The 26,562-nt window shown below is 41.8% G+C and overlaps 1 non-coding gene across 1 annotated transcript; it reads left to right on the top strand.

The window, feature by feature from the left end:
• Positions 1 to 8,319: 8,319 nt before the first annotated feature.
• Positions 8,320 to 8,394, top strand: Trnat-cgu (transfer RNA threonine (anticodon CGU)). Its single transcript has one exon. It is a non-coding gene; the product is annotated as a tRNA-Thr (tRNA).
• Positions 8,395 to 26,562: the final 18,168 nt, after the last annotated feature.

Below are 26,562 nucleotides of genomic sequence, written 5' to 3'. Positions count from 1 at the left end.
CTGCTTTCAATTATGTTATTGCTTACGTGCACACATTGTGGTTCTCCTTAAAGTCCATTATTGCGAATTGTGAGAAACGTTTCTTTCTAATAGAGTGCAACACCAAATACGGTGTAAAAGAAACTAGTAGTCTATGGGAAGCGATACACTTTTCCAGTGATATTGCTCTACCTTGCGTTTCCACTTTTTTGTTGCCACTAATTACGCGCAACGAAACGTGTCAGGGAGGGGGACGTAGTACCGAAACACGTCGCTAGATGGGGACGGCGTTGCTAATCGTGATGTTTCAGGTTGCCTTCTCGAAACAGCCTTTCGTCGGAACTTAAAACCAGATTAACTGCCACACTACTAATTGTTGCCTATGACACCACTAATGCTTCGCATATAATTGTGACAGTTTCCATAATCAGAACATACCCTCTCACCGCCGGTGGAATATTTACAGATGAAGGTGCAAAATGGTAAACGCTGTTAGCTGATGATCCCAGTACAGTAAAGGTATATAGGTGGAAAACGCGACTCTGTTCAAACGATACAGAATCCGGGGACAGTAGTAATACGTTCGCGAAACTTTGTCGTGTACCTTCTCCGGAAAATGAGAAGGATCCACACTTCACTGTAGAGGGTTATCAAATGTAGAATAGTACGAAACTATGGCGTGTCAAAGGATTTGGTAGACGAAATAGCGATGTCTTTATGTCTTACTTAAGTACGTAATGATACTGTTTTCAGTTGAACAACACTTTTCACATCCAACGTTTTTTTTATATCGTGAAAATCACAGGAAAAATTCAAAAATATCAATGAGACAATAAAATTGTTTTTTCCTCGTTGAAGTGACTACCGCTTTTCATGGTGACGAATACAGGCAATTTCAAGATTTTTTTTCCAACAAAAAATTCTTTTTGTTTATTTTTCAACGCACGTTGAGCTTATTAAATGAGTTTCTAGACGCACGGGCCGCAGTCAGTCGTTCAAAGGGCATTATGACACAGAATGCGATAGTTGGACGTCGTCTTTTTCTGCAAACGTGAATCCACACATAATGCATACATCATCATGCAATCTCCTTTCAGTTAAGGATACAGATTGCAGACTGAATGTATTGTGTAAGCACTAGCTCAGAGATGTGCGAGGCAAAGTTAATGCTGCCAACTCCTGGCTGGCTGTAATAAGATTATAATTTTTTTGATTTGTCTGGCAGCTTGTTTTGTTCTACTGATGTGTTATTGCCCCCACCCCCCTCCCATCTTTCATCTATCAGGGAGGGAGGGGATGTTAGCTCCCCAGTTTCGGAACCACCACTTTAGGCAATGCGTGGCCACTTTGATCGCTAATGCGAATGTTGGCAATGTTCTCGTCAAATGTTGATAATACTATTTCTCTTTCATTATGTTTTGCTATGTTATGTTGATGTGTAATTCTAGTATCGTATTTGGAAATGGTTTCCACGCCTATACTGTCGAGTAATTAATTCATATGGAAACCGCTTAATTGAAATTTTACATAATTTTTAAAAAAAACCCGTGTGGAAAGACAATACCTTGTAATTTCCATGAAGCAGCTTTCTGGTTGGACAAGTAGCGTTAAATATTAATATTGTCGCAAATGTTGCTGATGTTAATACTATTATTGGTAAAACAGAAGGATAAACAACTAAATTAGCATTCTTTGAATTCAGTTCTTGAACATTACATATTTATTTAGGCTTTCTTAAGTAACGTGCACAAATAAATGGAATGTTTTGCTTTATACAGGTGATTTCGTTAATTTAATGCATGTAACACTGCAGTATATAGCGTTAAATATGCTAACACAGAGCCTAAGACAAGAAAATTTAAATGATGTAAATTTTTTAATTTTCAATCTGTGTATGGAAACCTGTATTATTATGAGTGAATACAGGAAAGTAATACAAACAACAGTGTCTGTAAGTTACAATATTTGTGACTTCTCTACCGACTCCTTGAGGTACTGAATAGATATTTTGGTTGGTTGCATACTATTGGCGATATACCAGAGAAAAATTCTGTGAAGCATCTGCGTAAAAGTCCAGTACTTCCGTCATAAACTGAGATCGATAGTTCGAAGCGTTTCTTGATCTCGACAAGGCGCGATACCGATATGGCGTGCCTAACGTCTCGCCCTTGTTTGTGTTTGTGTGTGTGTGTGTGTGTGTGTGTGTGTGTGTGTGTGTTGTGCGGCAAGTGAGATGTACGAAGATGTTCGTGTAGTACGGGGACTAATTTATAATTTAACAGCGAAACTGATATTTCTACTACAAAAACATTTAACCTGACTGAAAAGGTAGGTAGTGAGTTGATACGGAGTCAGAGAATCGTTTTGAGTGCTACATATGTTTTCGTGAGGACCGGTAGACAGTGGAGGACGACGAAAGCACTAGCCGACAAAGCGACTTCTAGGATAATAACAAAAGCGCTGTCTGTGCACGAAGATCTCAACAAGCAGAAGCTACTCCTCATGTACTGAACATGTGCACTGTCGAACGAGTCTAATCAGTACTTATTATCAACGTTCAACCGTGAGGAGAACTTATAGACAAGGTTGCTGCTAATGAGGAAACATGACGACCTGATTATGATACTGAAACACAATGCCGGTGCTGTGAATGAGATGGCGAAACACCACTCAGAATAATAGAAAGTTACGCCTTCTGAAATCAGTGGCGAATGCGGTTTTGAGTGTATTTTCCGATATCAGTAGCATCGTCTACAAAAAACTGATTGTAGAGCAGCGAACAAGAAATTGTATCATAAATTGTTAAAACGCTCGCTCGTTAGATTCCGAAGAGCTCCTCCGAAACTCTCCACTTCTCGTGTTTTTTTTTTTTTTTTTTTTTTTTTTTTCTGCGCGTGAGAATTCATTTGGCAGTATCAAATAACCAGTTCCTTAATATTTCGTTCATAAGGGATGGCATTATGAGGGCTGTTACTGCTGATCAATGCAAATAAAACAGTTTCTGCGCCAGACACTCACCGTTCGACACTCTCTATTATTAATTTGTCTCCTCCGATCAGTGTTCTTTGCCAAAAAATGTATCTTAAATGTTGAAGAATTGAGTAGATCCAGAAGGCTGTGACCGACAAACTAAACACTATTCCGAAACAAGGATTTTTTAACACAGTTTAGGAATTGAAAACTCGTGCTGAGCAATGAACTTTTTGCTAGCTTATCCAATTGATATATGGACACTTCTGTGTAGCTTGGTAGCCAATATCTGGCATGACGCACATCTTTTTATTTCTTTTGACATAATCACAGAATACCTTTTCATGTCTGGACGTACATTGGCCATTTAATTTTTGGTAGCAAATATACAAGGTATTTTAGGCATAACAGCAAATATTGTTGCTAATTTGTACCTTACTATGTAAGTTAGTTGTTTTTTCTCTGCGTCTAAATGTCTTCCCGAAAACCCGTCACGTAATTTACTACCTTATGTTTTCTGCGCAGTCGTAACTGCACCACTAACTGGACAACTCCTGTCAATATAGACAAACCATTTTGGGTCCACACTTCAGCACCTGACATGCTGCCCAGAGAAATGAGCGTTAATGGCTTACTCTTGCCACATTTACCTTCAGGTGCTGGGCAAACTTAAAACATATAGCTTCTAATAGCTATAATTATTAGTCCGCAAATAGAGTAAATACTGATGTAACGTTCTTCGGCACATTGTCCAAAGTCGCAAAAAAAAAAAAAAACAGTGTGTATGCACGCATGCACTCTTTGTATGTCACATCTTTCTCTGAAATTTAACACACATAGCCAGTTAGCTAATTAAGACACCACTTCTATCTTTTCTCAGTTACTCTTCATTCTCTTTTCGGTTCTCAACGCGAAGCTACTTTCTTTCCCACTATCTACAGAATCAGAAAGACAAAGAGAATGTTCCTCATTAAAAGCAATGTACCTGTATCAAACGCCAGTCTTAATTCGACGGATAAATTTCTGAGAACGTACTTTAGGAGCACAGCATTGGACGGTACTGAATGAGAGTGTGTGGGAAAACCAAAAAAGAAGAGAACGGAAACGTTTCAGATGTGGTCCTACATATGGCTGTTGAGAAATAGGTGGTCTTGTAGCATAAGAAATGATTACGTTCTCCGTGGAATCGGCGAGGAGAGGAATGTGTGGAAAATAGTGACAAGGAGAAGGGGCAGGATGATAGGACATGTTTTAAGACATTAGGGCGTAACTTCCATGGTACGTCGTGGTCGGCAGCATCAATCAGCCAGAAGACTGATCAGAAAAGTTTCGCTTTCAGTCTTCCTCCCATCTCTTCTCTCACGAATCTGTAAGCCAAAGTCCTCAGTTTAAATCTGACTGTGATTAGTCTTTGTTGTGCTACTTTTCATGAACTAATGTAAACACCGTTTCTTTCTACTCTAGCTATTCCTTTTTTCCGCTATTTATATTGTTATTATTTATAGGTGTTTCATACCATATTAAGCGTATTTTTATAACATATATGTGGTTATGACAATATAAAATATGTAGAAGGTCTGTTTAACATACGCTGCCTGAGACTTCTGGTTTCTGATGATGGTGAATCCGGTCACGACTGGAAACGTATGTGATTATGCCCGGAAGAAAAATGAAGTAAGAGAAGTCAATCACTTTTTTTGACTATTAGTATCTACTTTTTTCTTTCCATGAATGCTTATTGCGTTAGCCAGAATAAGTGCGATGCCAAATTGATTCCGCTGCTTTTTTTTTTTTTTTTTTTTGTATGGTACTCACCTTCATCAAATGACATGGCTGATGCCTATGGAGAGCGGTGGGGAACACGATGGATTGTGTTAGTCATAAGAGAATGTTCCGCTATATTCATTACTAATTGAGAAAGACCCGCTGCGCTTGTCATTTTTTCCCATTTCTTTTTTTTTAAATGCGATAAAATTTCAGTTAATCGTCTGATTTGTATGGCTCTTACTTAAAACAAAGTGTATTGTCACAAACTACAACTAGTGTTTTGCTTTTTGGTGGACAGACAATTTAGCATTGTTGATGCCCAACAAGCAAACAGCCTTCGTACACTTGCCCGTGAGAGACACGTTTCTTCTAAATCCACTTCGTAACAGTGGAATCTTTGCCCTTTTGCATTAGTGACAGTCGTACCGTACGCTAATTCCAGCGGTAATTGGAGCCTTTTAACGCTGAATGGTAGATTCCCTTTCTATTTTCTGCTTAATATTTCCGCTTGTATGATGAAGTTAAGAAATTTTTTTGCTCTGGTATGCCGGAAACTTTGGGCGAATTTAAGACTTCTATCGGGAAATTTGCGTTTTTCCTTGGTCCAGCGCCGTGTCAATGAATTTAAATATTTTTTGTTCCCCTGGTATCATATCCTGTCTTCGCCGATTTGCTAGTTGAACTAGGTTGTTATTCGCTGCCAAAATTCTTTGTTTACGTAGTTTCTTCCAGTTTCTCTCTACAAGCCGATACACTTTTTCTAGGAGTTGCTCCTCTTTCTTTATCACGTTGCACAACTCGTTGATTAAGAGATTTTACCGGAGTGCATATCAATGCGATATGTGCCATTTCGAAGTTGTATTTAACCATTCGAGAATATTCAAGGGCATTTGAAAACATTCATTAACATTCGCAATGTGCATAGAGTTTGGGAACAATAAAATGTAGAACAATCTAGTATTTTTTTAGTTGAAAAAGTATATTGATTCGCAGGAGAAGATATCCTGATGCGTATTACAAGACATCCTGATGCTTACTGCTGTGTGGCGTGATGGCGACCACTTCACTCACGTGGCCACGTCCACAACAGCTACCACAGCACAATCGCTGTAGTGCACAATGGGGGAACCGACGGTAGCAACAAACGGAAAAACCAGCGGTTGGTGATGAGTCGTTTTGGAGGTATTCTCAGCTTCAGCATATCAAGCGAATTTTGATACCACTGCACGGCCCCATCCAGAATGATGTGCTGCAGTGCTATATTCAGGGTGCTCTAAAATTCCCGTTACAAACTTCTAGGACTTGTAGAGGGATCTAAGTAGATAACATTTTGAATTGGAACCCATATTCGGAAATTTAAAGTTTCCGTGCTACAGGAGTTTGAAAACATGTCGGTAATGCGATCCCTTGTACAAGTAATTTATTAGGCGTGACCCATTACATCACATGTTATACATTTCCACTCATTAATAACCGAAGAAATAAAAAAGAGACTTAATCATTTTTCACACAAACTGTTGTTTACAGTTAAACCATTTTTGTCCTTTTCAAAAGAGGTTAGCGTTCTAGTCCACCCGGCGGATTTGTGTCGAGGTCCGGTGAGCTGGCCAGTCTGTGGATGGTTTTTAGGCTGTTTTCCATCTACCTCGGCAAATGCAGGCTGGTTCCCTTTATTCCGCCTCAGCTACACTATATCGGCGATTGCAGCGCAAACAAGTTCTCCACGTACGCGTACATCACCACTACTCTACCATGCAAACATAGGGGCTACACTCGTCTGGTGTATGACGTTCCCGGGGGGAGGGGGGGGGGGCGAACCGCACAATAACCCTGGGTTCGGTGTGGGGTGGCGGAGGCGTGAAGTGGAGTGCGGCAATCGTCGTGGGGTTGCGGAGCACAGCGGCTGCGGCGGGGACGGAGCCTCTTCGTCGTTTCTAGGTCCCCGGCTAACATAACATAACATAACATAACATAACATGCTTCGATGTGGCGACCTTTAAGTTCGGTGCACGCATGATGATGTGGTACACACACTATCACACCTGCTATCTGTGCAGTATGTCCTGTAGCGACCGCAGCTCGTACCATCAGATCTTCCTCTGTCTCTACAGGAGTGTCATAAACCAAATTCTCCTTCCGACCCCAGAGGAAAAAGTCCAACTTAGTCAGATCCGGTAATCGTGGAACCCTATCCATCTGTGTCCGAAACACTGGTCCAGATGTTCTGGAACATGACGCGAAAGGCGAGCGAATGCTGAAATCATGTCTTGACGGACGTTCAGTGGCACAGCACGCGACAACACGCCAAATACTTGTTCTGGGGAAGGTCAAGGAGATGGGACCCATGAGCGTCTGTGGAAATATGTACGGTCCAGTCACATGACCACCCAGAATACCCGCCCACAGTTTCATCCCAAATCTGTGTTAGAATCCTGAACATGTGGGTTTCCGTCTGTACAGATGTGGCTGTTTCGATAACTGAGAACACAATCTCTTGTTAATTTGCTTTCATCTGTGAAGAGAATGAGCCGTGGGAACACTAAGGGCTCGATGATGCGGCGGCACACAAACTGCGTGCAGAACTTAACGCGTGGTGCAAAATCGGCTGGCGTAAGTGACTGTGTTATTTGGAGGCGATATGTATGTAGTTGTTGTCATGCAGCACTTACGAGACGGTGCTGAGAACAACACCGATTGCAAGTTCAATTGCTCGTATACTCTCTAACTGGTTCTCTTCAACGTGATGCAGTACGACTTCTTCCAATTCGGGTGCGCAGCGTCTTCTTGGATCACCACAGTCACGCCAGCTGACTGTGAAGGTCCCACTCATCGTAATTATGGCGAAAAGGATATGCGATGGCATCGGACGTTGTGGATAACGATCTTGATAAAGACGACGAGCAGCTGTTCCAGTGTCGTGAGCTTCGCCATACAGTAGGATAATGACAGTGTATTCTGCAAACGTGTACTCAACCATGTTGTTCACATACCCGTGAATGAGGCTCAAACCAGGTGAGAGAGGTGGGATAGACGGCAAATGACATTAGCCGATCAGACGTAAGGTCCATCCTCCCCTCCGCTCCCCGTGACTACGCTGTTGCATTCCTATGTAGCAAACATTTTTTTCAAAACTGTGTAGCACAGGAAGGTACGTTTCTGGAGATGGATTCCAGTTCAAAACACTATTTACTCAGTCCCCCCTACAAGTCCTAGAAGTTTTTATGGGGAATTTTAAAGCAATCTGTATAATTCATGAATTGTGAAGTCTCAAACTGATGTTCATATAAAACTTCCTGGCAGATTAAAACTGTGTGCCCGACCGAGACTCGAACTCGGGACCTTTGCAAGGGTCCCGAGTTCGAGTCTCGGTCGGGCACACAGTTTTAATCTGCCAGGAAGTTTCATATCAGCGCACACTCCGCTGCAGAGTGAAAATCTCATTCTGGAAACATCCCCCAGGCTGTGGCTAAGCCATGTCTCCGCAATATCCTTTCTTTCAGGAGTGCTGGTTCTGCAAGGTTCGCAGGAGAGCTTCTGTAAAGTTTGGAAGGTAGGAGACGAGGTACTGGCAGAAGTAAAGCTGTGAGTACCGGGCGTGATTTGTGCTTCGGTAGCTCAGTTGGTAGAGCACTTGCCCGCGTAAGGCAAAGGTCCCGAGTTCGAGTCTCGGTCGGGCACACAGTTTTAATCTGCCAGGAAGTTTCATATCAGCGCACACTCCGCTGCAGAGTGAAAATCTCATTCTGATGTTCATATAGACTTACAAAGGATGTCAAAATGTACTCTGTTAAAGAGATATTCGAGACTAGACCACAAGGTTCAGATATGTACTGGTACGAGTACCGAGCGACGTAAGACACTTGGGTCGGCTTTGGGAAGACGGTGTTTCAAATCCCCGTCCGGACATTTAAATTTTAGATTTTCGCAAATCGATTAAGGAAGGGAGATGGGATGAAGGGGGCAACTGCTTTTTCTTCCTCCTAGCTGCGTACAAATTTGCTTCCTCTATATACGAATTACATACACTTCTCTTAACTTTATTCGGCTCATACTACGAGAAGATAAGAAAACATCAAACCAAGATTCAGTAGCGTGTGAATATTATCCAATTTTAGTGAGAATTATCACAATGATTTGACCTTCGATCCGGTTGCTGAGCTTTCCAGCGTTTTGTACGCCGCCATCTTCGGTGCACACAGAATCTCCGATGGATTTCATGCGCAGTATGGAGTTCTTTAAGGATCCAACAAAGAGGCAGCCGATTTACCTTGTAAAACAGAGTAAACAGCCTATGTAACCACGGCGTTAAGCGGAACCGGGCGTTGGCGGAGCCGACGTTCGCAAAACCTGTAAATCGATAAACAGCTTTATGAGCCAATTAACACAAGAAGTCCTTATGTTTAAAATATGCATGAAGATGCGCTTATCGGAGGAATCGCGGCTCCTGCGAGGGTGGCGGCGAAATTTCCGGTCAGCATTCTGGCTCCGCCGAGCCATCGGCGCCATTTTTATGTTAATTAAAAGCCCTTATCTTTTATCGCTAAATTACCGGCCGAGGTGGCGTTAACCGTAGCTAGATGGCTGCTCGGGACTTCGACACACTGCTTCTCTTCGAAGGGCGGTAAAAGTTTACTTACGCGAAGTGACTACTTGGTATCACTTGTGTAGTCCTGATTCGTCGACATTCTGTGATATCTTTTGCAGCGTCTTATTAATTTTAAGGGCTGAAGGTGACTGGGGATTTCTTGCTTGATGTTTTTCAGGGATGTGTAACGCTAAGCATAAATTACGAGCACGATTTATCGGTTGAAACTACAGTTCGAATATTATCAAAGCTTCCGGAAATGCTAATCACATAATGGTTACTAAAATATTAAACTTTCATTCAATTCAGAACTAACGTCCATTATCAACATCAGTATGAAGGGAGAGCGACGGGTACGAATTTACTTTTGTATTCGTCGTAGCCACCGAATGTCACCTTGGGAACTTATAGCCATATCTGAAGCACACTGTGCGTCGGTTGTAAAAATAACAAAAAATGTTTGTCATGGAGATAAAGAAATGCAAAACAGTTACTATTTTGTTGGAGTGTAGGGCCCCGTCAATGTTGTTGCTAGTATTATGTGTTTAAAAACTTACACTCCTGGAAATGGAAAAAAGAACACATTGACACCGGTGTGTCAGACCCACCATACTTGCTCCGGACACTGCGAGAGGGCTGTACAAGCAATGATCACACGCACGGCACAGAGGACACAGCAGGAACCGCGGTGTTGGCCGTCGAATGGCGCTAGCTGCGCAGCATTTGTGCACCGCCGCCGTCAGTGTCAGCCAGTTTGCCGTGGCATACGGAGCTCCATCGCAGTCTTTAACACTGGTAGCATGCCACGACAGCGTGGACGTGAATCGTATGTGCAGTTGACGGACTTTGAGCGAGGGCGTATAGTGGGCATGCGGAAGGCCGGGTGGACGTACCGCCGAATTGCTCGACAAGTGGGGCGTGAGGTCTCCACAGTACATCGATGTTGTCGCCAGTGGTCAGCGGAAGGTGCACGTGCCCGTCGACCTGGGACCGGACCGCAGCGACGCACGGATGCACGCCAAGACCGTAGGATCCTACGCAGTGCCGTAGGGGACCGCATCGCCACTTCCCAGCAAATTAGGGACACTGTTGCTCCTGGGGTATCGGCGAGGACCATTCGCAACCGTCTCCGTGAAGCTGGGCTACGGTCCCGCACACCGTTAGGCCATCTTCCGCTCACGCCCCAACATCGTGCAGCCCGCCTCCAGTGGTGTCGCGACAGGCGTGAATGGAGGGACGAATGGAGACGTGTCGTCTTCAGCGATGAGAGTCGCTTCTGCCTTGGTGCCAATGATGGTCGTATGCGTGTTTGGCGCCGTGCAGGTGAGCGCCACAATTAGGACTGCATACGACCGAGGCACACAGGGCCAACACCCGGCATCATGGTGTGGGGAGCGATCTCCTACACTGGCCGTACACCACTGGTGATCGTCGAGGGGACACTGAATAGTGCACGGTACATCCAAACCGTCATCGAACCCATCGTTCTACCATCCTAGACTGGCAACGGAACTTGCTGTTCCAACAGGACAATGCATGTCCGCATGTATCCCCTGCCACCCAACGTGCTCTAGAAGGTGTAAGTCAACTACCCTGGCCAGCAAGATCTCCGGATCTGTCCCCCATTGAGCATGTTTGGGACTGGATGAAGCGTCGTCTCACGCGGTCTGCACGTCCAGCACGAACGCTGGTCCAACTGAGGCGCCAGGTGGAAATGGCATGGCAAGCCGTTCCACAGGACTACATCCAGCATCTCTACGATCGTCTCCATGGGAGAATAGCAGCCTGCATTGCTGCGAAAGGTGGATATACACTGTACTAGTGCCGACATTGTGCATGCTCTGTTGCCTGTGTCTATGTGCCTGTGGTTCTGTCAGTGTGATCATGTGATGTATCTGACCCCAGGAATGTGTCAATAAAGTTTCCCCTTCCTGGGACAATGAATTCACGGTGTTCTTATTTCAATTTCCAGGAGTGTATATCGAGGTTTAAGACTTTTTAGCGTTAATTACATTCGAATTACAGTAATAAATAACACATCAAATGAATGAGCAATTCAAACAATTTTTTCTTAAAAGTGTTCAATGTTAGCATTATTCGTCACATGCTGTACATTGAGTCGATAGACGAGCTCTTCCCCAACCTTGATCAGCGTGTGTGTGTGTGTGTGTGTGTGTGTGTGTGTGTGTGTGTGTTTGTGGAGTAATTGTTTCAACAACAGCTTCAGTCCTGTTTCTTAACTTGGGCAGATCAGCTGGTAGCGGATACGCATAATTCTTTATGAACCTGCGAAGGTAAAAATCGCGTGGCGTCAGAACGGGTGGCCCGCTAAACAACTTCTGTCATCCGACTCCTCGTGGCCAATCCAGTGGTCAGATACGACGATGTTCAACAAGTTGTGTACTGAGTCATGCCAATCAGGCAGCGCACAAATTTAATTGTTGGTGCTTTAAAAGAAAAACCTTCTTCTTCCTATTTAGCGGCCTGCAAAGAACTTGAAAAAGTAAATTATTCCACGATCGCCAGATTTGTGAATGTGGGTATTAGAAAAATATTTCCAGAATCTTGTGCAGATGGAAGAGTGTTTCTGTTTATTTCAGATTCTGCTCCCTGTATGATGAAAGCAGGAAAAGCCCTCTGAGTATTTTATCGCAATTTGATTCATGTGACATGCTTTGCTAATGGAGTGCATCGCCTGGCTGAAAAAGTACGTTTTACGTTTGTGAAAGCAAATAAACTGAAATAATCCACAAAGAATGTCTTTCTAAAGGCTCCTGCTCGCATGTAGGCCTACAAATAAAAATTACCAAATGTGCCTTTACCTCCCGAACCAGTGGTAACTCGTTTGGGTTCGTGGATTGAAGCAGTATTGTTTTGCAATGAACATTTTGAGGCCATTAGGGGGGTAGTAAACGACTTCTATAGTGCAGAGGCTTTGCTAGTTTGCCAGTGCAGGGAAGCTTTTAATGATTCCGGTATTAAAAACGACATTGTTGTGAATAACATTCATTTTTTTCACATATCTACAAGTATTACAATGCTTGAAACTCAAGGTTTGACGTTGAATGAATCTATTCAGTTAATGAATGAAATTATTCTAATGAACTCCTCATTGCCGGAGGTATTCCCAAGAAAACGTAAAGGAAAGTTGGAAAACATTTTAAACTATAACCCAGGATTTGAACCCTTGTGCCAAATTGATGGGTTTATTAATGGGATGGATGAACTTTTACCAGCGACTGTAAGTAATTCAAATACTGCGCAGCTAACTCAGCTGACGTAGAATGGTCGTTTTCTGATCATAAAAATATTTTGAGTGATCGAAGACGCAATATTATTACCGAACATTGGGAGTTGTACTTGCCATTTATGTTTACGCTAGTAGAAAATGTAAAATAAATTGTAAATGATGCTTTGGTCCAATAGTATTAATTAAAAGTTAATTCTTTTCAAAGAAGTCATGATTGTATGGTTTTTTTTAAATAAAATATTACAGAGTTTTTGAGCGTGGGCCGCTGAGTCCGATATATCTCGAAGTTGGTCCTGTACATATCGATTGTTTCGCTGCGACTCACTCGCATCGTATCTCCTTGTTACCGACAACAATAGCAAAGAAGGAACAATTCTTGAAACACAGTATGTGTCCACATTTTGCAAATTTTTAGAAAATAATCCCAGTAAGGCCCCCTTCCTAACCTCTATCAGAATGAACTCAGAAAAAAATATCACCGTTCTAAATGTACCGACTTTTCGCGTGCCCGACGTTCTTCCTCGTAATTGACATGCACAGGTTCGACTTTGAGATGTAATGCACGCAGTAACTACCATGTTTTTCGCAATAACTATCATGTTTTTTATTATTTGATCTTGCATATTTCGACACTTTTCATGAATTTTTAAGCTTATTCCTGAATATTTGCATGCATATTTTAAGATTTGTATGTTGCATATAATCCGGTCTCTACTTATAACATTCTGCATTTATAGGAATGGCTCTTCTCTGTACTTAAAACAAACTGCAATATGGATGGAATTTTTGTCACCACACCACACAGGTCTGGAAATACTGGGCTGCATTTTGGCAGCTTTCAGGCAAGGCGCTTTTGTCGTAACACCTTTAGTTTCCAACACTCACAGTGTAGTTATTGTTTAGTCAAGTGACCTTTTCCTTAGGTATACAGGCACTGGAAGAGTTGAACTTCTGGAGGCATCTGAAATATTTGCCTGAAAGTGAACGCTGGAGGAAGATGCTATACAGACGTGGAGCGAAGAACAAGTCAACGAAAAACCCTAGTCAGGGGACTGGTACGGTCGTGAGATCAGTGCTTGGGTATCAAAAATAGGTAGAGGCGCATGGAGTAACAAGGAACAGGCAAATGTAGGGGACACCAAAATTTTGAATCTATGACTTGTACTAGGAGGAACAGAATGCTTCCAGAATGAAATTTTCACTCTGCAGCGAAGCGTGCGCTGATATGAAACTTCTTGGTAGACTAAAACTGTGTGCCTGAACGAGACTCGAACTCGGGACCCTTGCCTTTTGGCGGCAAGTGCTCTAACCAACATTTTTTTGCATTTTTTCGTTATTGTTCGTTTTATTTGGTCATAGCGGACGTCACATGGCATCCACTGAAGTTCGTTGTTGATCCCTTCACTCAGTTTTTTATTGCAGTGACCAGCCAGCTCTCTGACCGAACACTCTGAGCTGCCTCGCCGGCATCCAAATAAGCCGCCCAAGTACGACTTACGACAGGTCCTCACAGCTTTACTTCCGCCAGTACCTCGTCTCCTACCTTCCAAACTTCACAGACGTTCTTACTGCTGGAAGAAAGGATATTATGGAGGCATGGCTTTGCCACAGCCGGGGGATGTTTCCAGAATGAAATTTTCACTCTGCAGCGGTGTGTGCGCTGACATGAAATTTCCTGGCATACATCCAAGTTTCAAGCACAATGCTACCAATACTCAAAGAGATTAGCAGAGATTAGAAAAAAATTCAATATCAACTAAAAAAATACAAACTTACAATATCCTTACGAAATTTATATGTCGGTAGTTACTTAACTTTGACCAGTACAAATGAGAAAGGCTGTAACATTAAACAGCAATTCGACTCTGCTTATAAATTCATTCTCTTTGCACTTTCTCCTCTAAGGTCAACCGTTTTATGATGTTCTTCACCCACTCTATACATACGAAAACAACTTTTAGCTCTGTGTGAAAATTTAATCTTCATATTCTCGTTCCTTCAGAAACACCGAAGTTCGTTACTCCACTTAACACAACGAAAAAAAAATTGGAGAATGACAGAAAACAAAATCAAAAACAAGCTTTGAGTGGTGAACGGTATAAGCAGATTAATGTTGTACATAATTCAAATACTCAGAAGAAGCGAGTGTGAGACTGTTAAATGAAAACCGTTGAAGGTATTGTAATGCTATTGTTTACGGAAGAAGTTGCGGTCCCTATACGAGGGCTGAGGGGCAAACATCCACGTGACGACAGGGAGAGCACGTGCACCCACCGACCGTCCACTGCTCTCACAAGGCAACATTCCCAAGTGTCAAGAAACGATCTTGGTGAAACTTGGCAGGTGGTAGAGAGGGAGAAATAATGTATTTAGTATTCTTTTGTTCGTACCCAATTACACTTTTAAGGGATGAGACACACCCTGAACGGTAATGTGGCATATTAGGTTTGAAGGGAATATCTTCAAAATGATTTTATATATATATATATATATATATATATATATATATATATATATATATATATATATATATATTTCTCATATAAAAGTTGGTAGATGATTAATGTACTTGAAAATTGTATAGTCGAACGTGTAACAATCTGAAATTTTCATAAATACCCCACTACCATTATTTAATTCCGAAAAATCTATAACTTTTATTGCAAGGTACATTAAAGATGCTTTCAGGTTACATACATGCAAGTTTAATACAGCTGGTTTCTGAAACACCATTTGCAAAAAATTATCTGTACATGACGTCCTGTTAGTGTATTTTTAACATACCGAATTAAAATATCTAATTACTCATTATTAATCTGTTTATTTATTTTACTTATATTTGTTTTATGCTTAAAATTGTTATTTTACGTTATACATCAAGTTTTTACTTTATCTTGCTTGTTTTTTAGTTTACCGTTCCACATTCTGTTAATTGAAAATAATATGTTGCTCATTATTATGGTAAAGAATCCCTACAATAACGATAATCTGTAGAGGAGTGATTAAAAGTAACGTTTTTTTACAACCTGCACATGAAATGGACGAAATTTCCTCACATAATACTCACGACGGAAAACACTATATAAAACAAAATTCGGCAGGATTTCAAATTGTCACGGCTGATCCTATACTTGTTCTGAATTGTATCAGTCATAGTTCAGTGCATTGGTAAGCCTTTGCGAAGAAAATTGATAATATACTAGTGACTGCAGCTTGGTAATATTATTCCTCAAGTGGAGACTGAACTAGAATTGAAAATCTGCTCACGAAGTTATTCCAACAACGAAAGAAGTATACGTCTCACAATTTTACGTGCCTCTGAGTCCTTTGAGGTCACCAAGTGCACAAATTTCTTGTCCTACGTATAAAGGTCAAAACGGCCTTTTTTACACTAATCACCTACTTTCTCATAGTTTTAAAAGAAACTGATGGTGAGTTTTGAACCGAGAATTCGAGAATCTCTTTTTGAAGCCCAAATGTCCTCGCAACAGCATCGAAATCTGGAAAACCAACGTGTGACCACGTAGTAAGATATTTGAAAGCTATGTTGTCTGCCAGTGAGACGGAAAAAATTCTGTTATTGTTAGATTCTCGGGGCTGTCAATGTAAATGAACCTACTTGAGGACCAAATCGTCTTCATAGTGGGTACCACGGCAACAGATCTGTTGAATGAAGGCGGCATTCTTAGGCTGCAATATTTTTAAATCATACGAACAGTTCGATTTCTCCCGTAGTTCTACTGTAGTTTCACTAAGATCGGTAAGACAACGTGAAATATCGGTTCCATTTTCCTATCTGTAACACCCTGCTCTGGGTAAACACTCGAAAACTACTTCAGAAGCGAAAGCTAGCCGTGCAGTCATGAAGAGGTCTTAATAAATATTTATTCTGTGCTAAAATGTCATCTTCATACCAGAGGACACTCTAGGCGCTAATTATAGAATGTCGATAAAAAAAGGTTAAAACAAGAGGTTTGGTTTATTACACACAAATAAGCACACAAAATGACAGAAATAGACGCCTACAGGAACAGTCACATTGATACCGGCTAAGACGCCGGTATTGATAAACGCCTCAGTTTGCCGAGGAGCAGATTTCTTGCTTTTCTGTATCCCATAGAACTAATAGAGAGAAAAATTAACGATCTAAATAAGCTGTGAATGTTAATGAGAATGGAGGCTACACTTGCGGCAACGTCATCGTCGCTTAGTTGCCACACAAGGTGTAAAATGTGATATTTCCAAGAAAATATTTCAAGTATCTTCAGTCCTAATAATTGAAACAATTTGTTGCAGTGATTATTTGATCACTTTGTTCTTGTAGAAGTGTGAGAGAACGAACTGTCCTTAATAGATATGCACTGTAATTTGTGGCAGCTGGGTGAAAAGCAATACAGGCTGTAAACCATGAAATGATGGTACACTCTTAGTCTATTAGATAAATCATTTGCATTACAATACATACCTTTTATAACGATACTTCTGTGATGTACCAGTCTGATATTTTCGGCTCATCAGTCATCATACACACTGAAGCGCCAAAGAAACTACTACTGGCATGCGTATTTAAATACAGAGAGATGTAAAGAGGCAGAATATGCCGCTGCGGTCGGAAACGCCTATATAAGGCAACAAGTGTCAGGTGCAGTTGTTAGATCGGTTTGTGCTGCTACAATGGCAGGTTAGCAAGATTTAAGTGAGTTTGAGCGTGGTCGCATAGACGGCGCACGAGCGATGGACACAGCATCTCTGAAGTAGCGGTGAAGTGAGGATTTTCCCGCACGACCATTTCACGAATGTACCATGAATATCAGGAATCCGGTAAAACATCAAATCTCCGACATCGCTGTGGCCGAAAAACGATCCTGAGAGAACTGGACCAACGACGACTGAAGAGAATCGTTCAGCGTGACAGAATTGCAACTCTTCCGAAAATTGCTGATGATTTCATTGCTGGACCAACAACAAGTGTCACCGTGCGAATCATTTAACGAAACATCATCAATATGGGTCTTCCGAGCCGAAGGCCCGCTCGTTTACCCATGATGACTGCACGACACAGAGATTGACGCCTCGCCAGGACCGTCAACAGCGACATAGGACTGTTGATGACTGGAAACATGTTGCCTGGTCGGACGAGTCTCGCTTGAAATTGTATCGAGCAGATGGACATGTACGGGTATGGAGACAACCTCATGAATCCACGGACCTGCATGTCAGTTTGGGACTGTTCAAGGTCGTGGAGGCTCTGTAATGACGTAGGGCGTGTGCAGTTGGAGTGATACGGGGCCCCTGATACGTCTAGATAAGACCCCGACACGTGAGGTGTACGTAAGCATCATGTCTGATCACGTGCCTCCATTCATGTCCATTGTGCTTTCCGACGGACTTGGGCAATCCCGGCAGGACAATGCGACACCCCACACTTTGGCTCTACAGTGTATGGTGACAGATATAAATGGTGTGGCCGACTGAGTAATAGGAAACGAAAAATATATATTAAATTACAATGTCGAAAACTTTCCCAGTTTAAGGTCATTCAGTATTTTGTAAGAAATATGAACAACCAATTATTGTCTCATCGAGAACTTTCACCATACCCAGTTCTACAGCCATATCTACAAGGCGAATCATCTGAAAATTGGTCCCCTTCTATTTCGTGCACTGTTCAAGATTCTGGACAGAAATTTTTGGCGAATGGAAGTATGCAGAGGGCATATAATTTTGTTTCATGCTTAGTTCATGGCAAACAAAATATTAAAAGAAGCATGCTTTCTTGTAAATGGAACGATGTACTTTTTAACGGCTCTCTAAATCTGTTGAAAATTTAAGTAGAGCGAATAACGCTTGTTAATGTAATCGTTTCCAACGTGGCCAAGGTGACCAGAATGAGCCATTGTAGTTTAAACATCGCCAAATAGTGTTTCCATCCCAGGCTTCGTCGTTCTATCAAGCCTGTCGGCTGTTTACTTCTTTCCGCAAAAACTGTTCACTTAACGCTAGAATATTAAGGAGGATTCGCTTTTTACTTCACCATCGTAATTATTTTACTGTTCCATATTTTATTCAAAGGACGTCACGATTTATTGTCTATGCACTAGTTAACTATAATTATAAAGGTTTTCATTGGTATGCCACATTCAAAAAAAAAAAAAAAAAAAAAGACTGTCCTGTCTTTCACCCTATATTGAAGATAGGTGATTTGCGGAACCGCGAATTGCTACCAACTACAATCGTAAATTTTACGAGGGTCTAGTACTGTGTGGTTAAACGTAAACATGTAGGCACATTTGAAAAAGTTTCCCTATTCCTCCGAAATGTCAGAAGTTAGCATGTAGTTCCATTTAATACAATCATTGGTGATCCTGTATCTGTTGTATATCGTATAAAGTAGGGGCAAGAGGAATTTTTTATTTTGGTATTATAGGCCTATCTTCATGCTGCATATATCTATGGAACCCATCATGGGCGACTGCCTTGGAGTTTACACCGCAATAGCCTATTACAGCCGTTCAATTGTAGCACGCCTCGGAAGCTTTTCTGAAAAGTTTCAACACCAAGTTACACTGTATAACTGTGCTCGTCCTTTCAAGAGCATTCGAATGCCGCTAAAAGGGTAGATGGTCACATTTAAAAAAAACATACATGCTTCAATATATCGTTTGATACAAGAGTTCAGAGAATTACCCACGCAGCATGATTATTTGGGCCTCTGGCTCCTATCATTTTCAGATATCTATATCTTGAAGCGTTCACGAAATAAAAGCAGTGCAAGTTTTCGGAAATTCTTCCCGTATATTTCGCCAACCATCTTAAGCGTGTAGTAGAGGGTACTGCTGACCATACCTCCGCCCCCCCCTCCCCCACCAACCACCACCCTCTCTGTCGATTTTTTTGCAGTCATTAATTTGTACTTTATAAAATTCCGGTTTCAAAAAATCACCTATTGCTGACAGAATAGATTGTTGTTGGGGAGAGCTGAAACGGAATTTTACGATGCGAAAAAGGCATCGGTATATTCTTTAACGATCGATGCGAGGAGCGTGGAACGTCAGCACCCCCTCTGGCTGTCAGGATTTTATGACGGGGGCCGTTTCTCGCCGTGAGGTGTACGGATGGTGGCCATCCTTCACCCTAAGTCATTCCCCGAGACAAAAATGGCGTTACGGCGCTGCTGCGAGCCGCCGATAAGGGCCGAGGGCTCTATTGCGGCGCGATGTACTGTGCGCCAACGTGACGTATCGGCCGCGTCAACTTCTAATCCAGCCCCGTCAGGCGTCTTGAAGCGCAAATGAAACATTGTTATTACAGACAGGGGATCCAGCCATAAAATGTGGAATGAGCGGTATCACTCTTGTCCGCCACCGGCCGTGCCTTCCAGACTTACCGGCAACTCCAGCCACTGGAAGAGACCTCGATGCCCGCCATTTCTCTCCAGAGATCGAGGAGAGCACACGTGTGGAAAATATACGTCAGTAACGTCACCGTTCTTTTCATCTGAGGCAGTTTTGTGTATTTGGTTGATACGTAAACAGTGCAAAACTTTGTGCAACTATACTTTCACATTGCAGTAAGTTAGTAGTACTGTACACAGTGATAAGAAAGTCCCATTATTCCCAATGTGTTACATAGCTGTTGATGAATTGTTGTTTCAGGGTCTCATGCGCATTTAAATAATTTAAATCCATTCTTCCATGGAGGAATCGATCGTAATGAGCACATGGGCTCATGGATGACCCCAAACAGGAAAATCAGTGAGAAATATTCAGCATCATTATACGAGTCCTACAAGGTTTCAGAAACCTTCCCCACGAAAACCTACAATTTTACGTTATGATGAAAAGCTCCGCCGACACGACTAGAAACGTGTGTCTAAGCTGCAGCGTAATGAAATGATGATGACTAGGACAACACAACACCCAGTCCCTGAGAGGAGAAAATCTGCGACCCAGCCGGGAATCGAACACGGGCCCTTAAGATTGACATTCTGTCGCGCTGACCAGTTTTTTTTTTTTTTAAGTTCCATACAAGGCACTACAATAATATATTAAAATGATTTGAAGTTAAAGGCATTTAAATCTTTGTTCCTAAACGAAATGACTGATACTAACATCAAATAATGTCACCGGCTTGTGGGAGAATGCCGTCTCTTCCTTCAGGTGAGAAAGTGTTTTACTCGGACGAGTGTGCAATATATCGCAGTGCAAAAGCGAGAAAAATTTGTTTCTGGAGTAAAGGAAGCCCGCATCTCGTGGTCGTGCGGTAGCGTTCTCGCTTCCCACGCCCGGGTTCCCGGGTTCGATTCCCGGCGGGGTCAGGGATTTTCTCTGCCTCGTGATGGCTGGGTGTTGTGTGCTGTCCTTAGGTTAGTTAGGTTTAAGTAGGTCTACGTTCTAGGGGACTGATGACCATAGGTGTTAAGTCCCATAGTGCTCAGAGCCATTTGAAGCATTTTTTGAGTAAAGAAAACGCACGTTTTTATGAAGAGCTCAAGCACAATCCATCACATGTCATGAAATGGGCTGCAGTGTCTGCAGTCCTCTTGGTAGGTCCATATTACTTTGACAATGCTGTGAACTACATTGCGTATCTCAGAGTGTTATGTGATTGATTTACTCTACATCTATAAAATTTGGGATTGCTCAGTCATGTATGGTTCCAGTAGAACGAAGCACCAGCCCATTAGGCTATTGCCGTTAGAGAATATCTCAGTGAGGTATTTCCTAATAGACTGGGCGTGGTTCTGTTCATTTACCTGAAACGGCCATGCCGAAGTCCTGATCTTTCATCTTGCAACAACGCATTATGGGAGCAACAGAAGGTTGCTGCCACACGCTACGAGACAACTGACGAACTTAAGGATGCTGTTCGACTTGTACTTACTGCCATCACGCCAGCAATGTTGAGGAGAATTTCATATCGCACTTGTAGCAGAACTGTGCTTGTTATGAAAAGGATGGTGTGGACACAGTCATACTGGAATCAATAACAAAGAACTGTCACACTACTTCAAAGTTGTTCTTTACTTGATCCCACATTGCTACAACGCGACCATATATGAATATGTGTGCATGCGGTAGGTTGTAATGGGATATTGTGATCACTCTTTACTAAATACTGGATTCTCAGTGTCTGTGAAGAAAACTAAACTGGGAGCTATGCATTCATTCATTTGAATGTTGGTAAAAGTGTGTACAGGATATTCAGGACCTTATCTACTAATTTTGAGGAATGATAAATCTCATACATAGGGGCGTTTATTATTTCAATAAACATTTTCAGATTGCCTCTTGCAGGCACAGATCCTGGGGAAGGGGGCCCAGGGTTCGTGATTCACCTCCCACACACAAAACATTTTAATTAAGGAGTATATATTTCTACATATCTAACTTTCAGATTTCTGAGGCAACTTTAGGTGAATAAACTAGCGTGAAAACTCTAAAATTACGAAGGTTTAAAGAAATTATGAGTACAAGCTACGTTTAACCCAGGATACATTACAGCAGGTTGAGTGAAGATCCGTCTTCGTGGTTGGTCTTGCAGAGAATATATCAGCCAGGAAAAGGTGCACATTCTCAGAAGCCTGTAACTACCGCTAACAACAAGCTCGATAGCGTTCTTTAGAGCACAGCTAGAAGTGGCAAACTTCGCAACCTCAGTGAAGCTAGACAAAATAAAAATTCCTTCAGGTAAGAAAAACTTAACAGACACATTGACCTCTCAAACGTAAGCGAATTGGACTGGAAGAAACAGCCACAATCTACAGGAATTTCTCAATCGTATGATGTAAAATTTGTTCGAGTTCGTTGCTGTTATAGTTCTCAAATAAAATGCAAGACAAATCTACTTCTGAAAGCTTCGAACGAAAGCTTTTCAAATGTCTTGTTTCTCTGAACCACAGTTTATTGGAAACTGTGCTAAAACTACGTACTAAGCGTGGATGTTCCCAAATTATTATTACATTTATTGTAAAATATTTTGTTTTATTGGAATTAAACATTTTATTATTATCATGGGAAAGCATTTTACGTATTTCACTGTTACTATTAAAATTGTGGGCATGTATGGTGCATTAACGAAAGTTGTAATTACGGGAAGGGGTGAGAGTAACAAACTGTGATCCTGCTCCCCCGATAGGCGAACCCTGGAACCGCACCTCTGTCATGATCCCGCAGTGATACAATGCGACCACCTATGAATGTGTGTGCATGTTGTAGGCTGTAATGGCACATTGTATTACTAATTTCAGAAATTTTTCGAGTAGTTTCTGATACGATCACATTTTCAAAAATCTCCACAGATTTTATCGAACTGTGTCGTAGCAGTACGTCTGTCATGTATGGGTTGCGTGAATGAAATTCGTGGAATAGAACGAGAGCCCAAGACCAAAACTTTGTGAGTTATAGCAATTAGACCAGAAACGTCTAAAATCGACAGATTCGATTACTCTTTACTGAGAAATATTAATTTCAGAAATTTTCGCCTCTGTTCTGATCAGACCACATTTTCAAAAAAATCGACAGATATTACCGAACTTTGCCATAACAGTAAGTCTGATTTTTCGAATGTAATTGAGTCATAGATCTAAGAAAAAAATGGTTCAAATGGCTCTGAGCACTATGGGACTCAACTGCTGTGGTCATAAGTCCCCTAGAACTTAGAACTACTTAAACCTAACTAACCTAAGGACAGCACACAACACCCAGCCATCACGAGGCAGAGAAAATCCCTGACCCCGCCGGGAATCGAACCCGGGAACCCGGGCGTGGGAAGCGAGAACGCTACCGCACGACCACGAGATGCGGGCATAGATCTAAGACACTGGAAACATGTTTTTCAGGCAATTGTAGGGTAGAGAAAACCCAGGGAAGAATATGAAAAAATAAAAATAGAGGCCAAAAAATAAAACTATAGCAAACCGTTGAAAATCTGTTTTTTTTTCGTAGATTTGATTGAATTAATGCGAAAAAGTAGTTTTTCTAAAGAAAATCTGAAGACAATAAATTTTGGAAACGTCAAAAAAAATTTTACAGGTCGGTAAGAATGCATTATGCCTGCAAATTGTTGGACATAATAAAAATAAGTTGGCCAAAGTAAGTGATATCAGATAAATTTTGCGCATAAGCAGGCTAAGCAGACACAACTTCTCGTTAGTCAAAAATCATTAGAAAATCGATTGATGATTCGAAAGTCTTTTTTGCAAGCTGATAAATAAGTTGTGACCCTCACATTATGAGATAATTAATAGAATACTTAGTCGCAACCGTCGTACTGATGTAGGAATTTTTTAAATAGATTGCACGAAAGGAAAAGTTGGATGAAGTTTGAAGAATACATTTTCTCTAAAGTGAAAAAAATTTAAATGTTTTTGATCACTGTCAGACTCATCATCACTATGGTCATTATCCAAATCAATTTCCAGCTCACTATGACTATTTTCAATGTCTTCTTCTGGGAAACAAATATGCTTTGTCAAACTCACTCATTTCTCTATAAAAATGTTACAGTAAATCTTATGCCATCTGTACCTGTTTTGAATGTTGAATCTTCATCTAAAATAACGTCGGTCATTGCTGGTAATTGGCTGTCGGACGATCACAAAAAACTCTAAATCCCTCGTTGTCATATTATCCGAAATTTTTGAGATTTAGATCAGTTAAATTTTTTGTATAAGTGTTGCTCCATATTTGATCTCAAGAAACGCTGTTCAAATTTTGTTTTACAACGTGTTACGTTGCAGCCATCGTAATGAAGTAAACCCAGATTCAGAGTCGTAGAATAATGTTCACTTTTCATTTTGTATGTTTTGCTAAAAATATTTTATCTAACCGAACAGACATCATTATTTTTTCCTTTTATAATATGTATGTGAATTCTTCTAAGACGCTGAATATATCACCGCCGCCCGTTGTGGCTGAGCAGTTCTAGGCGCTTCAGTCTGGAACCGCGCAACCGCCAGGGCCGCAGGTTCGAATCCTGCTTCGGGAATGGATGTGTGTGATGTCTTTAGGTTAGTTAGGTTTAAGTAGTTGTAAGTTCTAGGGGACTGTTGAACTCAGATGTTAAGTCCCATAGTGCTCAGAGCCATTTGAACCATTTGAATATTTCGCCGGTAACAGAAGTATATCTGCTTGAAAGCCTTTTGATAGCGTGTAGAATTTTTCATCGTAGTCAGTGAGCTACTTTTTTCCCCGCAGTAATATGCGGTATTGTAATAGAAGCCTGTAAAAGCAGGTAAAGAGATTCGTAGAAACGATGAAATCTTATACAGATACGAAACACCAGTGTAATAGTTGGAATTACCAACGCCAACACCAATAAAATCTTTACGGGACGTTTTACAAATTCCATATTCTCAAGCATTATACACTGAAGTGGCGAGTCATGGTATACCTTCTAATATCGTGTTGAACATCCTTTTGCCCGGTGAAATGCAGCTGCTCGTCGTGACATGGATTCAACAAGTCGTTGGAAGTCCCCTACAGAAAGACTGAGCTATACTCCCTCTATAGTCATCCATAACTGCCAAATATTGTCTGTGTAGGACGTTGTACATCCAGAAGGTTCTTCAATCCATCTGCCAACAATTATGACCCTGTGACATGAAATCGTTGTTTGAGAACATAGAGTTCATGAATGGCTGCAAATGATCTCCAAATAGCTGAACGTAACCATTTCCAGTGAATGGCCATTTTATTTGGACCAGAGTACGCAGTACATTCCATGTAAACTCAGCCCACACCATTATGGAACCACCACCAGCTTGTGTAGTGCCGTGTTGACAACTTGGATCCATGGCTTCATGGGGTCTGTGCCACTCTCGAATCTTACCATCTGCTGTCACTAACTGAAATGGGGACTCATATGCCCAGCTCATGGTTTTCCAACAGCCTAGGGTCCAACCGACATGGTCACGAGCATGGGAGATGCGCTGCAGGCGATGTCAAACTGTTATCAAAGGTACTCGCGTCGGTCGTCTGCTGCCCGCTCCCTCCTAACGGACACATTCGTTTTACATCCCACAGTGACTTCTGACGTTATTTCACACTGTGTTGCTTGTCTGTTAAGGCCGTCGGCCACCGCGTTGTCCGTAATAAAAAGTTATGCGTGAAATTTGGTACTCTTGGCACACTCTTGGCACTGTGGATCTCGGAATATTAAATTGGCTAACGATTTCCGAAATGGAATGTCCCATGCTTTTCGCGTTCAAAGTGTCTTACTTCCGTCATGGGGCCCTAAACATGTTGGAAACCTATTCACACGAATCATATGAGTAAAAATGACATCTCCAGCAATGCACTGCCCTTTAATATCTTCAGTACGCGATACTACCGCCATCTGTATATGTTCATATCGCTGTTCCACGACTTTCATCCCCTCAGTGTAATTAAAACGCTAGTCTCAGAACGTTGAAGAGATACTTGACCTTGTTGACTAATTTGACGCCGGCCGCGGTGGTCTAGCGGTTCTGGCGCTGCAGTCCGGAACCGCGGGACTGCTACGGTCGCAGGTTCGAATCCTGCCTCGGGCATGGGTGTGTGTGATGTCCTTAGGTTAGTTAGGTTTAAGTAGTTCTAAGTTCTAGGGGACTTATGACCTAAGATGCTGAGTCCCATAGTGCTCAGAGCCATTTGAACCATTTTGACTAATTTGACAAATATTGTAAACAATCTTGGTACCTAGTGATGAATTTCGTATTTCAGATGGGACAATCCTTATCGTGACTTTCCCTAAGAGTATACTTCTTATGTTTTTCATTTTTCTGCGTGGGATCGTGACCGTACCCATTGTTAGACGAGTACGTCGTGGCCGACTTTTGAATGGAATGATATTTCTGACAGAGTGAGAGAGAGAGAGAGAGAGAGACAGGAAGAGACTGGACATGTGAAGCTCTGAGTAGGTTAGTGAAGGAGAGCATATGATATTCCAAACTGGTGGCTGGATGATAGGAAAAGATGAAGCCATTTGCACTGGAGCGCCAAAGAAACTGGTTTTGGCATGCGCATTCATA

Source organism: Schistocerca cancellata, chromosome 1 (assembly GCF_023864275.1).
Source record: "Schistocerca cancellata isolate TAMUIC-IGC-003103 chromosome 1, iqSchCanc2.1, whole genome shotgun sequence".
Taxonomy (NCBI): Eukaryota; Metazoa; Arthropoda; class Insecta; order Orthoptera; family Acrididae; genus Schistocerca; species Schistocerca cancellata.
This window is presented reverse-complemented; position numbering and strand designations above follow the sequence as displayed.